Raw genomic sequence first — 13,365 nt, 5'->3', positions numbered from 1 at the left:
TGGGGGCAGCCCAGTAGAGTTCTCAGAGAGAAGGAAAGGGGAGAGAAAGGTGGGGAAGTGAGCCCTCATTTGGAGGGGTGAGTGAGGCATTTGGATCACTTAGCCCATTACATGTTTTATAGTTCTCTGGGTTTGTCTCGTTTCTGTACCTTCCCCCATCCCTGCAGACTGGAAGCTTCTTGAGGGGAGGGAGTTTGTCTTCTAAAGACATTGTGCCTCCCCATCAACCAGGAGAGCACTGCATGCCAGTGTAGTAAGCATGTGTTTTTATAAGTGGGGAGGAGACAAGGCACCCCTATTTTATTAGGGGATGGGAAGTCAGCATTTCTAGTGCCCTCCACTCTCCCAATGAGGCAAGACCAGGTGGTGGAGAGCTTTCAGCATCCTACAGCTTGTCACGCTGAACAGCTGCTTGTCTCATGCTTTCTTTTGCTAGCTACAGTGCTGTCTTTTCTCATTGCTCCTACATTCCCAATGTAAAAATAAATCTGGTTCCCTCATGTACATCTAACTTTGTAATTGTGTAAGCTTAGGTTACAGAGGCACCATTAGAAGGGAAAGGAGGACCACCTGTTAGATTCCAAAAAAGCTCCTCACACAAGGGTGAGAGTGGGAGAAGAGAGGAGGCAGCAAATGGTCCTTTTATATGGGCAGAGAAAGTGATGGCAGGACCAGAGATGGTGAAGGGGCTCATGATGAAAGTTCACTTGTGGGTCCCTTCTGATGAAATGTATTCATCTGTTTTCTAACTCAAAAACATCTGCTGAATAGGGTCTATCATATCCCCCAAAAACCTTTCTCCATTAATCAACCACATTAGTTAACAGGTAGTAGATTGCACTTTAGTATAAGGAAAAACTTCCTTTAAAAAACAAAACAGCTGCCTAAGAACAGAATTAAGTTATCTGGGTAATGGAGGCCTTTAGGTAGATGTTCATGAGTCAGGTACATCACAGATCAGGTGGTATCAAACTCAAAAGACAAACGGGACACCACACCGTATCTAAAGATCCCTGTGGGCTGCATGTTAACTTAGTTTCAAAATATAATATTATCTGTGTTTCATTGTATTTTTTTTTACTGATTTTGTTAAATATTTCCCAATGGGGAGCATTGAGGGATATTGTGGGCCAGACAGCCACATCTTTAATTCTTTTTGTTGTAGAGGACATTCCAGTTCAAGTAGGGACCAGGCTGAATGACCTTGGAGATTCTGTGTGTCTGTTAATAAAACAGGTTCCTCCATCTCTTCTGTATTCAGAGATAATGGATCTAAGTGCAAAGAGCCCTGAATTGGGAATCCGGAGATCCCTAAGGGGTCCGGGTACTTTCCTATCATGGTCTGTGACCCTTAGCAAATCACAGCCTCTCTGGACTGCTGTTTCCTCAGTTATTAAAAATAAGAATTGGACCAGATGATACGCAAAACCTTTCAGATTCCATGACATTCTGTCTGTCTCTCCATCCCTGCTGTTTCTGTGTGTGTGTCCTCTGTCTCTGTCTCTCTGTCTCTCTCTGTCTCTTGGCACTGTGGTACCATATAACTATTTTTGTTGATCTATTGCTATTTTCCCTTGTATGTCTCTAGCAGAGATTTCTGGGTTGAGGTTCTTCTGTCCAGAGTAGTTTTCTATCCTATGATATTAGAGCTAGGAGCACATCCCTGAGACGTTCAGATCCCCTGTTCTCTATCCTTTGCCTATTTGCTAATTCCAACATGATGTTTTCCCTGCTGGTGGTTCTTGGTTCTGAGGATGGTGGCTCTTGAGCTGGTTTTGTTTTTTTTTTTTTTAAGCAATCGGGGTTAAGTAATTTGCTCAAAGTTACACAGTCTGTTATTTTTGTGTGGGAGTTGAGTATCTGAGGCCGGAACCGATCCCAGGTTTCCCTATGCTGGGGCCGGCACTCTTACTCACTGCACCACCTGGCCACTCCCAACTCTTGAGCTTTTAAATTCCCTCTATTTAAACCTGACCATTGCAGCGTACCAAGACATAGTAGAGGGAGCCATGTGGGGGTCAAAAATGACTCCCTCTTTTCCTACCTGGCCCCAAGTGTTCACTATTAAAGTCTTGGTTGTGGACTGGAAAACAAGTGGTGATAGGAAGGGCAATATTATCTTTAGGAACCTATAATTAAAGAAACCCAATTATATAAAGAGTTCAGGTTACCTCCTGGGGGTTATTATACCTTTCAAGACTCTACACTTTCAGTATGTCCCCAGGTACAGCCCTAAATGAGATACATATCTGCAAGTGCCCACAGCTCAAGTGTTTCATCAACAGTTCTTCCATTACTACTCTTTGTTTTTAGCCCTTAGGCTATTAGATTATAAATGGAAAATTGGAAGGAAACAGAGGTCATTGGTCCAATCAACATATTTAACAGATGAGGAAACTGAGGCTCAGAACAGTCAAATGATTGACCTAAGGCCATACAAATAGTGCAGTACAGGTGGAATAGTGCAGTACCGGTGAATCTGAACACGGTTCTGACAGCAGTCATCACTTTCCATTGCTCTCCACTGCACCTCTTTAGGAGTGCCCCCTCCATACTCTATTTCTTGCCTTCTCAGTGGATGGATGGGGGGAGAAGGTGAAAGGAGGGAGAGAATCTGGAATTGAAAATATTTTTTAAAAAAATTCCTCCCAAAAGACCAATCAAGGGGAATAGGGTGGGGCAGGGGGAATGAGGGAGAAACAAATTCAGATGTATACATCTTGGTCAGTTAACACTATTAAAATCAAGAACACTTGAAAAGTAGGACTTTTCTGATAAGGAATGATACCAGAATCAGAGCTTTTCTCTTTATAAGCAAGAGAAGTTCATCTTCAAAAAGTGTGGCTGCTAAAGACTTTATCTGACAATGGATACAGATGTTTATATTGGCATGAAGAAGATTGGCAGAGGACCAACTTTACTGTTCATCCAAGTTTTGACTGTAACACATCCTTTAACAAACTCCATGGGATATATGCATACATACAGACAGATACTTGATGGAGGTCCCTCACAACAACACCCCTTCTTCACAGGTACCTTCTTTTTTGAGGGAGGGTCCTCTGCCTTATTGGGAACAGCTGGATGGTTGGGGGTAGGGTTATTCACAGTGTGTGTAAAGGAGAGAGCCCAAGTTTGGGAGAGTTACATGGCAATGAGACAAGGCACAGCTGGGGACTATGGAAGCATCTGGGAGCTAAGGGTACAAAACCAGCTTTCTCTTCACCCCCCACCCCTTCTCTTGATACCCCTCTTCCTACCTTCTTCCCCCCCCCCCCAGACTTCTCAACCAGGGAATGAAGAGAAATTAAAAGTAGCCATGACAATGGGCTCTCTAGTTGCCTCTAAAAAAGAATGGTTTTAAAAGTCATATGAAAAGCCATCCAAGTGAGGTGAGTACAAGGTGAACAGAAACATGATCCCAGCTTCCACTTATGTGAACACACTCAAGCACCCATCATTTTTCCTTTACCTGTCTTAGAAGAGAGACAAAAAAGAAGACAGTATCTTTCTGTCCTCTATTTCAGGTGATTGATAAAAGGCAGGGAGATACAGAAGGGGAAAAAGAGAGGAGGGAAAGGAGGACAAAGAAGGGAGGAGAGGGAAAGAGAAATAGGAGAGGACAGGTATTTTCAGTGACATACCATATGCACTTAGTAATTTAAGATGCTGAAAGTATGATAGCACAAAGCCTTTTTGAGGGACACATACACACACTAACCCTTGAAACAGATAAGGAAGAGAAGGCAGCAGTGTAAAAAAAAAAAAGGCAGAATTTGATCTAAGTTTTACAGGACGGGAAGGCAGGAGGCCTTGCTTTGGTTGGAAAGGGATGGGGTTGGAAGGAAGAGATGGCGAAAGACAGGTTTTTGGTTTGTGTTTTTGTTTGTTTTTTCCAATTCACCATTTTATTTCAAACTCTTCTAACCAAAGGGTTATAGACTGGTGGGTGGTCACTTCTCTGTGAAAAGCAGCCAGGAAGCGTCCCCTGCTGGTAAAATGAGGTGGGACAAGATGATAGAAATCTGGTTTCTATGGTGACCATTTAGTAGGTGCAGAGCCTGCGAGGCTTCTGGGTAGGGCTTTCCATTAAGAATATGGGAAGGGAGGGAGGTGCAGGTTTCTAGGCATGAATAATGATAAGCTTAAGCCGAAGGGAGGGTGAAAACAGTCAGTTGCTGCTGCTTCTCATTATTGCCAACATAATAATAAAAATGGGAGCCACCTTAGATACATAAAATTTCCAGGCATTTTAGAGCCAATTGTAAAAGGGTTATTTTTTTAAAGGTATATCCTTATTGTTATTGCCATTCTCCGCGCCCCCCCCCCCCATAAGGAAAAAAGGAAAATTCTGAAATTGTGGAAATGGAATATTTTTTGCAAAGTGTGGAAATAAAATGCCGTCTTGGAGCAGAAGAGACCTTAGAAATAAAAATAATCAAGTTGGTAAGATATATAATATTTGTAAAGTACTTGGCACGGTGCCTGACAGACAGGAGACCCCTAACAATAATGATAATAATAAAGCTGCTTTCCCTTCCTCCCCTCCGCAGTCCAGTCCCACAGTTTTAATAGTGCCTTGCAGTTGTAGCCCAATTGTCATTTTCAGGACCTTAGCTACCCTTAGTCACACTCTCCCAGTGAAGTAGCCAGATCCAAGCGTCCTGACTCACCCCACTCCAACACAAGCTGCCTCAATATGCAGTTTTTTTTTTTTGTGATTGTCTTTTTTTATGCGCCCTGTGAATCTGAAGGCCAGTTTATGTATAATTTGGTTTGTTCACAAGCACTAGCATAGACCCTTAGACTTGGAAGGGGCCTCAGAGATCCTGAAAAAAAAATGTGCTTGATCATTTAGTTTATTTTTTATCCTCCTATCTCCAAACTGTTAAGCCAAGGCAGGGCCAGCATGGGGCCCTGTGGCAGACCATGGAAGACCTCCCTCCAGGTTGAAACCAGTGTGTTTATCAACATTCTTTAGGTACAGTGTTCAACTAATTCCAAATATACCTAAATATTGCCATTTAATCCAACCCCTATCTCCCTCTTGTCCATAGAAATATTAGGAAAGACTCTTGTTTACTATTTTGGTAAAATCAAGACATAATAGTGACCCTATCACAAAGGGACATAGCGTTTGTTTGGCATGACTTTTTCTTAGTGAATTTGTCTCCAAGGGATTGCAGCTCTCCCCTCAAAATATCCCAAACCATCTTCTTATCTAATCTGTTCTGGAACTTGGCTGAGAACTAATACCTAGGGTTTCCAAAATCCATAATGTCCCCCCACTATTGAAAATTAGAGCAACATTTTTCAATGTTCAGATATCTTACATTTTACTCCTTCCTCATGATTTTGCAAAGGCACATCTGTGAATTCATTTCATTTTCTTGGTTACAGTTTGGACTGAGACACCTAAATTCATCCAGATCAGCTCTCAAACTGTCCTTTCACCTTTGTTTTTTACTTTAATTCCCTTAAAAAACAACTAAACAATATTTATTCTACAGTTTCAGATCATTGTCCTTAATATAAAATGGAAATTTAGTTGTTCTATTTTTTTGTCATTTGTTGTAATCTCCTCTGTTTGTTGCAAACAGCAAGCCTAACTCTCTTACTTGTTATTTTTCTTAATCTTAACATAGTTCATAATAGTATTTAATAATTTTAAAAGTTTTTTTCTTTCCTTAGATGTCATCTTGACCTGTTATTAGCCATTCTGATAATTACCCTTCCATGTCTTTTATAATCTTTTACATAGCATTCTCTTATATTCATCCTTGGTCATACGCCTCCTTGCTATTTTTTGTACCTATCTTTTCTTTCTTTTTTTTTGCTTTTTGGAGGGCAATTGGAGTTAAGTGACTTGCCCAAGGTCACACGACTAGTTTTGTGTTGTCTGAGGTCGCATTTGAGCTCAGAGCGGGTGCTCTATTCACTGCGCCACCTAGCCGCCGCTCTTGTACCTATCTTTAAAAAATCTGAGCTCCACACTCCACACTGAGCTCATACAAAATCTGTGATTCCACACTGGTTTTTGTTTTTTTTGGTTTTGGTATCCCCCTTTTCTTCCAGATGAGTTATTTGTGAATCAGAGTTGTCAGGAAGTTGGTCTCAGGCAAAGGGAATGCTTGGATTCCCTTGCATATCTTATTCCAGGGGCTACTGTGTCAGCTCTGGGTTAGAGATGGAAACAAGATTTAATCTGATGAGATGGACAAACAGCAACATGCAGTAGATTCTCCTGTTTCAACAGAGGATATGAAAAGATAAAAGGGAACGACAGCAGTGCCTGGATGGCCGGGGCAAACGATTCTGGCTGAGTGCCTTCCACACAATGCGCCCCAGGTCAGCCTGACCAGCTACTGTTTTTGCATGTTAATTTCCCGGCATGCTCTGCTACAGTTTTTGACTCTAATTCCTAATTCTAAAGAAATCTATTGTATTTCTAGCTAGGTAAATGTCTTCGTTAAGCTGAAAAGGCATATATGTTTATTAACAACAGTTTTCTAACCGATTCGTTCACAACCAAAGTAACACCATAATATAAAAATGATTCTATCTGTTCGGCTTTAAATAACGCAGAGCATCACGTCTAGCTTTGGCTGGTCCGAAGGTAGTGAGTTATCTCAATTGATTGTTCACAGTCAGTTACAGATCGATCTCCTTGTTCTCTCTTTCCCTCCCTTCTCACTACTGCACTCGACTAGTCTTTTGCTGTTGTCATGCATCAGTCAGTTTTCTAAGATTAGTTCAGAACAATAGTTCTTAACCTGGGAGGGATTGGGAAGGGGTGTCTTTGACTTCGTTCGAAAAATAGTTTGGTAAATTTCAGTGTAACTAGTTTCCCTTGTGATTTTGTGGGTGTGTGAATTTGAAGACATGATTCTGAGAAGGGGTCCATAGATTGCCAAAAGGGGACATGAGAATCACAAAAAAAGTTTGAGAATTCCTGATTTAGAAGTTTATAAATTTATAACCATTACCAATCATTTATTAAGCATGTGCTTTGTTGGTTCCTGGGCACTTGGAATGAAAAGTATAAAGAGACCCTATTCTGGTTTTCAAGTTAATGAGAATATTAAAAGAGTATTAAAAGAGAACTAACAGTCAACATACCATGCTATTCACTAAATGGGCAGTAGTTATGAAGAGGAGAGAGATCCAAGGAGGCTGGGAAATGGGACAAACAGTGGAGATTGGGGAGGAGAATGGGGGGAGGGGGGGACAGTGTTAAACAATGGAGTAGTTTTCAATTCAACTTTTTCAGGAACAATTTTTAAAAGAACATTTACAAAAGGATATGAAGGTAGCTAAAAGCATTTTTGGAAACCTGGGACTTGGGTCCAGACCATTTGGATTAGGCAGACTCCAAGGGAAGATTTGAAAGTTTAGGGTCTAGATAAGATAACTGTGAAGAAGGTAGCTGATAATTTGGTTCAGAAGTAGTGTAGTTTGCAGAGAGAGGGAGACATGGGATATGGGATAGAGAGAAGCCTAAGAGCTCAAATCCTAGAAGGGTAATTAATCAGACCCTAGAATGTTTATTAGGAAAACAGTAGAAACTTAATACTGAAAGGGAGGTTAGGAATCATCCAAGTTAAGCTCTTGTATTTGGAAATGAGGCAGAGGACTAGCTGTGTGACCATGTGAGTTGCTCTCTGAGTCTCAGTTTCATTATCTGTAAAATAATTTTAGTTTTTTTGTCTTGTGTCTCCGGTGCCTAGCCTGTGTCTGCCTGGAACATGGAAGATCCTAAATAAATATTTGTTGAATAAATGCATAAACTCCAACCCCACTGTAATGTTTTTAATATGTATTTTAAAATGTATTTAGCCCTTCACTACCAAAGATTTCAAAGCATCATTTCACAGCGTCTAATTTCTCTTAGTACATTCTTGGGACACATCTTATAAGTGACCCCACTGAAGCACAGAGATCAGACTGGTCCATGTGGAACAGCCCTTTGAAAAAACATAGAGCCATTCTCCAAGCTCTACCACTTAAAAGGAAGAGGGAGAAAGTACAGAGATGGCTCATGTGTAGGGAGGCTAACAGATGAGATTTCTATAGTGGTTGAAGGTTTGCAAAGCATTTAACATACATGATATTATCTGAGCCCCACAACAACCTAGATATCCTATCATCCCCACTTCACAGATCAAGGAACCTGGTACCCCAGAGAGTCAAGTGATTTACTCATGTTCACAGAGCTAGAAATGTGAGGAAGAATTTGAACTCAAGACTATAGTTGTATGTTCAGGACTCTGTCCTCTGCACCCCTGCTCCCTCATAATAGGAAATTGTCTTTGGAGGAACAGCCTTTAGGTAGATGAATTGACAACCTCCCTTAAGAAAGAGAGAGGTTGTCTATATAACAAATATAGGAACTCTGGTATTGTCTTTAGAAGCCAGAATAATTGTTGTTGTTCAGTTGTGTCCCACTCTTTGTGACCCCATTTGGGGTTCTCTTGGTGGAGATACTGGAGTGGTTTGCCATTCTTTCTTCAGCTCATTTTACAGATGAGGAAACTGAGGCAAAAAGGGTTAAGTGACTTGCCCAGGGTCACATAGCTAGGAAGTATCTGAGATCAGATTTGAACTCAGGTCTTCTGACTCCAGGCCCAGTACTCTACTGTGTCACCTAGCTGTCCCTAGACCCGTGTTCAAATCCAGCCTCAGACAGTTGTTAACTACATGACCCTGGGCAAGTTACTTACTATCCATTTGTCTCAGTTTCTTAGCCTATAGAAATGAAGATGGTAATAATAGCATCATATCTCTCAGTGTAATTATAAAGTAGCTTTTATATGATGCCATAGATCATTGTCACTATCATCATTATTATCATAATTATTCTGAGGAATATCTCCCTCCATCTTGCCTCAAATCCTACCAGTCAGACACTGGTTTTATCAGTTCTCTTTTGAACTGAAAATAGCCCAAGGCCCTGTTAGGTCACGAGGCTGGGAGGTGATTAGTCACCCATATTTAATTGTTAGTTAGATCAGTTAGAGAATCTTGGAATTGGGAGGAAACTGAGAAGTCGTCCAGTCCAACCTCAGGAGCAAAGTGCAGTAAACCCCTCTGCTCTGTTCCTAGCTGGTCATCCTCTAACCTAAGTTTCCAAGGGGCAGAAAGGCTATTCTCTATTCTTTTGTTGGACAGCTCCAATCCTTAAGAGAGTTGTTTGAGATAATATGTGTAAGTGTATGTATATTTGTTTTACAATATTAAAGTACCATACAAATGCCAACTAGTATTATTTTTATTGATGTTAAGCCTAAGTCTTTCTTCCCATAATCTCACCCACCAATTCTAATACTATTTCCTGGGGTTGAACAGATTATGTTGGTTTTCTCTTCCATACCACTGCCCTTCAAATATTTAAAGAAAACCAGACTGGTTTTGTGAGTATTTGTCCTTTGTTTTCCCACACTGGTTACTGCCCTTGGATTGTCCCACATTTTTTCTCCTTGGGGGTAAACATTTAAACAACCTTATCCTCCATGAACAATTTGAGCACATTTGTGGTCTGCCTTTAGCGAAAATGGATAAACTGTGTGGAAAATTTGAGGGTTGAAAGGAGAGGGAAAAATCTACACAAAGGGGTATTTAAGGGTATTAAGATATAAGGAAGAGAGGGTGCGGAAGGGATGGTCATGGGCAAATTCCAAGGCACAGTTCCAGTCTCTGGAGACTATGCATTTGATAGATGTTTGTTGTCTATACAGGATCCTAAAGAAATGTGCTCCAAGTCAATAATAAGAGAACTGCAACCCTGGGAGGGAGGTGTTGTTATCATCCCCATTTCACCATTATAGCACCTACCTCCCAGCCTTGTTGTGAGGATAAAACAAGATAATTGTGAAACTCTTAGCACAGTGCCTAAGATGTAGTAAGCACTGTTTTAATGTTAGTTATTATTATTATTGAGCAGCTAGGTGGTGAAGAGGATATAATACTGGCCTGGGAACTTCGAAGACTCCTCTTCCCGAGTTCAAATCTGGCCTCAGACACTTACTAGCTGTGTGACCCTGGGCAAGTCACTTCACCCTGTTTGCCTCAGTTTCCTCATCTGTAAAATGAGTTGGAAAAGGAAATGACAATCTACTCTAGTATCTGCCAAGAAGTTTGGGGTCAAGAAGAGCTGGGCATGACTGAACAACAACCACCCAATGAAAATGAAAAGTTCACTCAAAGGAAGTTGTACTGAGTATAACATATCTCTGCTGTAGTAACTGAAAAAAAAAACAATTTGCCTTTAAAAGACAATTTACCCTTGGGGTGGCTAGGTGGTGCAGTGAATAGACCACCGGCCCTAGAGTCAGGAGGACCTGAGTTCAAATGTGGCCTCAGACACTTAACACTAGCTGTGTGACTTTGGGCAAGTCACTTAACCCCAATTGCCCTAGCCTTCCCCCTCCAAAAAAAACAACTTACCCCAAATGAGTAGTGTATTTTAGCTTTTTTTTTGTTTACTCTTTCAAACATGAAATCTTAACATCAGTAATTTGTCCAAATTCCTCTGAGAACTGAATAGCTGCTGTTTTTCTATCTTATCTGATCACTGTCGGAAGTTATTTAGTCGGACTTAAAATCTTCCTGTAGCATGTCTGACAAGTTCATAAAATGAATAGAGTTGCATGGACCCACTTCACTATTAGATAAAATATGTTACTATCTTTGTAGTATAATTTCAGGGTTGCTGAGAAAACTCCTTATCTTAAAAACAGAACACCACTTTATTTGTCATCCTACTCCATACTCAACTTCAATCTTAGAAATTAATTCATTTTGCTTAAGACTAGATAAATCCCTGGGAGGGGTAATTAATTCATCCTTATCATTATATTATAACTCAATATAATTGGTTTGTCAGACCTTCCTGGCACAGGTTTTGGTAGTGAGGATTGTGAAAAAGGGAAAGGAAAAGGCAGCATGAGGACCCATAAATGGAAAAACAGAAACGGAGTGGGGAAAGGACTATGAAAAGCAGAAATTTAAGGTCATTGATGCCATAACTTCCCTTCTCCACAGTTTGACCTCAGACCAGCCCCAGCGGGGAGGAAATGTTTTGTAGGATGCAGCTGTTCTAAAATCAGTCTGAGAGAGTAGCATCAGGAGCAGCACATTTCATGGGACCTCACTGATTGACACCTACCTTTTTAATTCTTGTGGTTCAGTCCCGCCTCTAAGGAGGCACCCTTCTGTTCTTCCTGTGCTCCACATTCATGGTCCACAAAATTACCCTCTCCATATGGTCACTCCACTCCCTTCTTTGTAACTTCTCTTTGCCTGATGGCTCACTTCCCATGCCCCACAAACTTCTCTAAAGGGGGGAAAACCCTCAAAAAATAGTAAAACCCATTTAAAGATCTCTTTTTAAAATCAGTAGAGGCAGTGTGGTTGTAGTGGAAGATCTAGGTTCAAATTCTGGCTGTGGGGGAGATGGCAGAGAAGGGGAGATAGGGATAGAGTTTAAAAAATGAGAAAAAAAAATAGGCCAGAAGGAACCAGACTAGCAGGACAGCCTTGAAAGTCACATATGGAATTATTTAGATTTCTTTGGTTAGATATTTTAAAAGAAAAGCAAGCCCTACATATTGATAATGACCTACCATTTCATGTACAATCTCTCCCATGGTGTACTCCACAGTATATATGGAAATGCTTATTTGTCTTTTTTGTTAAGTAAAGAAAAACAAATGCTAGTATTGCTACTTACCATCTCTGTTACCGTGGGCAACCTCACTTACCCTCTTTGACCTCAGTTTTCTTATCTATAAAATGAGGAGGCTAGCTTCTATGACCCTTAAAGTCCCTTCCAGCTCTAAATAAATGGTTCTATAAATGTTAGTTGGGAGCCGTTAGCCCAAAATCATAGTGATAGGGTACCCATTGAGTTGCCCTTTCCCTTTTTTGAATCATGGAACCCCATGTCAGTATATCCACCCATCTGAGAATGTATGTGACTACTTCAATGGGGGAGAAAAAATATCTTTGCTTTCATTGCAACTAGGTGGCATCATAGATAGAATGCTGGCCTTGGAGTCAGGAAGACCTGAGTTTGAATCCTGCCTTAGATGCTTCCTGGTTTTGTGAATGATCCTGGCCTAATTCAGCCTTAGTTTCCTTATCTGTAAAATAACAGCACCTACATCACAGGATTAGCTTGAAGATCAAATGAAATCTTTGTTAAATTGCTTTGTAAATGCTAGCTATTTACATTGGGTTTCTAGCCCTCAGTACTTGATCACTCAGCAAAGGGAAAAAATATAAGAAAAGATTGCCAAAAAAATGTGCATAACTAACTCCTGTGGAGTGAAAATAAAGGAGTCCTCCATGCCAGCAATCATAACATGCAGGACACTGTATAAAATGACAGCTGGGTCCCCATGTGGCTGTTAGCCAACAGAAGTTTTCAGGCTAGTTTTAAATAAAAAATGCAGGGATAAAGCGCTGGGATGAATAAAAATTTGTCCTCAGTACTAACTTTTCTACCCTCCAGAGGATTCTGGATTATGGCTTTGAAAGATCAAATCATCTATTGATGTAGCCCTTAATGAACAGCCAGGAACATGCTGTTTTCATTATTGATTTACAAGACACATTGCCTTTCACATGGCCTGTGGCTTTGTATTCAACGACAGATGTACAGTCCATTGGCTTCTTTCCAGACCATTCATTACTTTCCATTTTCTCTGTTATTGCTTCTTTCTCAGTAAATCTTGGATATGAAGGGGAGAGTGAGTCCTGCAGCCTTTGGCAACAAGTGGCAAATATTCCCCTGCTGAGCTAAACACTAATGTACCCTTTGTTGTAGACAGAGGTTTAATATCTCATTAGCTTTCAGGCAGATTTAGAATGGAGTGACTTCCATTGTGCTACAACCTGGGTCATCAGTCAAGCATAGTGACCCAAGGGAACTTTAGCAGAACATAAGGTGCTCCAAAAACTCTCAAGCAATTCACAGGTCTGGTATGAGTAGAGATCCTGGAGTTAGGAATGACTGGCAGAAAAGTCTTCCTCTTGGGGAGCTGGCTTAGGGTTTCTTGCCTGAACCTAGATGCAATGAGGACAGCCCACTGAGGGTCTCTATAATCTTTCAATTCATTTGTGCCTTCCTTCCTTGCTCAACCTGTGGGTTTTTCCCACATCCTCCACTTCACTAGCCACACCTCTATTGCTGCAATAACGTCTTACTTGGTCTCCCTGCCTCAGGTGTTTACCCATCCCATGTGTGGTGCCACACCTTGGACACAACTTCCCTCCTTAATTTTCCTCCTCCTTCCCTTCATACGCTCCCATGTTACCCAAACATAACTTCTCCTTTATTCTCAGCTTTACTTCCCCCAAGTTGCT

This window comes from Petaurus breviceps, unplaced genomic scaffold, assembly GCF_028583685.1.
Source record: "Petaurus breviceps papuanus isolate PSGF00001 unplaced genomic scaffold, PetGlider_PUasm1.0 110, whole genome shotgun sequence".
NCBI classification, from domain to species: domain Eukaryota; kingdom Metazoa; phylum Chordata; class Mammalia; order Diprotodontia; family Petauridae; genus Petaurus; species Petaurus breviceps.
The sequence above is the reverse complement of the archived record's forward strand: the minus strand, read 5'-3'. Positions refer to the sequence as shown.